Source organism: Physella acuta, unplaced genomic scaffold, assembly GCF_028476545.2.
Source record: "Physella acuta isolate Inbredline_101_S28 unplaced genomic scaffold, ASM2847654v3 ptg000116l, whole genome shotgun sequence".
Taxonomy (NCBI): domain Eukaryota; kingdom Metazoa; phylum Mollusca; class Gastropoda; family Physidae; genus Physella; species Physella acuta.
The window spans coordinates 24,390-26,520 of NW_026731636.1; positions in this window are offsets into that span (position 1 = coordinate 24,390).

Sequence of the window (2,131 nt, forward strand, 5' to 3'; positions counted from 1 at the left end):
TTTAGTTGTTTTTCTATCCAGTGGAGCCGTGTTATTAAAACGCGCGCAAGGCTAGAGTTATCTAGGTCAAAAGCCAGACGTGTCACGTCCTAGATTGAATGTCAAGTTCATAACGCAGCGTTGAGCCGTGTTAATTTAGAGAATCTAGGCTTGTTGTGATTTTGAAGTTAGTGAAATGGAATCTTCTTTGTCTAATCCCACTGTTGAGGAGGTAGAGAAGTTGAGTAGGAAAGTTTTGATTAGTGTTGTTAAGGAATTGAAATTGGATTATTCTGTTACGCAGAAATCAGAGGTGTTGAGAGATAAAATTGTTGTTCATTTTATTAATGAAGGGGTATTTGATGAAAGTTTGTTGGCTGGTGTGATTCTCCGTGAGGAGAAACCTCTAGAAGAGAGGGAGCTTTTATTAAAAGAAAATGAGTTAGAGGCTAAAATTGCTTTAGATAAGAGGAGGTTGGAATTAGAATTTGGTCAAGTTAGTGGAGATGTTACTTCTCTGGTAGATCCAAAAAAGTTGTCGGTGGGGCAAGTGATTGCCAAATTTGGGAAATTAGTTCCTAAATTTGATGAAACAGATTTGGTCGTTTTCTTTAACTCATTTGAGAGTTTAGCGAAGACATGTGAATGGCCCGAAACTTCCATTACTGCTTTATTGAGCATGGTCCTTACAGGGAAAGCTGCAAAAACATACCAGGCACTCTCTCACGACGTTCAAAATAACTATAGTTTGGTCAAGACTGCCATTTTGAAGGCCTACGAACTGACGCCCGAGGCCTATCGGATAAAATTCCGAGCACTCCGCAAGTTACCCACTCAATCATATGTGGAATTTCTCTTTGAAAAAGAGAAAATTTTCTCAAGGTGGCTACACTCTGAGGAAGTTTCTGAGTTTGAGAAGCTCAGATTACTTATCCTAAGGGAAGAATTCCTAAAGTCCCTGCCTGAAGACATACGACTACACATACTGGATAACAAGATAATTGACATCCAGAAGGCTGCTGAGTCGGCTGACACATATATGTTGGTGCATAAGAAACCACCAGTGTCAGGAAACCGCCTCAACCCCGTGCTTCCCCTTTTTGGCAGCAATCATCCTGTTGGCCAACACTTGAAGGCATCACAGTCCAGAGAGAAACCAAGATCAACTCTCAATCGTCGAACAGTATGCCAGTTCTGCAAAAGACCTGGTCACCATGTCAAGGACTGCTACAAACGTCTTCAATTTAACAGAGAGGCGGTGCGTACCTCTGCGCACTATGCTCTATCCCCTCAAGCAGCCAGTTCAAATATGAACTCTAGAATTCTAAGGGACGCTAACCCTAAGTGTCCGCAAGAAGGCAGTCAAGTCTCCACACATTATGTTCAGTCACATTTTGATTGTTCACGCCACCATCCAATTTCTTCCGAGTCTACCGATCTCGAGGGATCGAGAAAGGTTGACTTTTCATCTTTCATTACCGAAGCTATCATTAGCAAACCAGGTGATCCGTTGTCTCAGCGGAATATCACCGTCCTAAGAGACACAGGAGCGTCACAGTCACTTCTTTTGAAAAGTTCAATGGACATTACACCGGAGACGAACACCGGAAATGTTTCCATTATCCAGGGAGTGGGGACAAAATCTACTGTAGTCCCTCTACACAAGTTTGCCCTGAAACATCATCTCGTCGAAGGCGAAGTCATTTTAGGAGTGATAGATAGTATTCCTGTCCCAGGAGTACACCTACTTTTAGGGAATGACCTTGCGGGAAGCAAAGTATACCCCTGTACGGTTCAAAACCCTTTGTCAACAGTTCCAGATAATGATAATGAACTGTATCCTGAATGTGTGGTGACAAGAAGCCAGACCAAACAATTGGCTGACACAACGTCTGAACCACACCTACCATCATCGTCAAGAAATTCGACTCCCAAACTGGAGTCTATGCTTCCAGAGAACACAAGCCTGGGTTTACCCCTGAGGATATCTCAGGAAAACATCATTAAAGCTCAACAAGTCGACGCGGAACTCAAAGCAATGGTCGAAAAATCTCTCTCATCTGACGATGGGGAATATTTCTCCGAGAACGGCCTCTTCTTTCGTCGCTCTGTACCAGTGGATGCCTCACCTGCCGAACCATGGTTGGGTAAA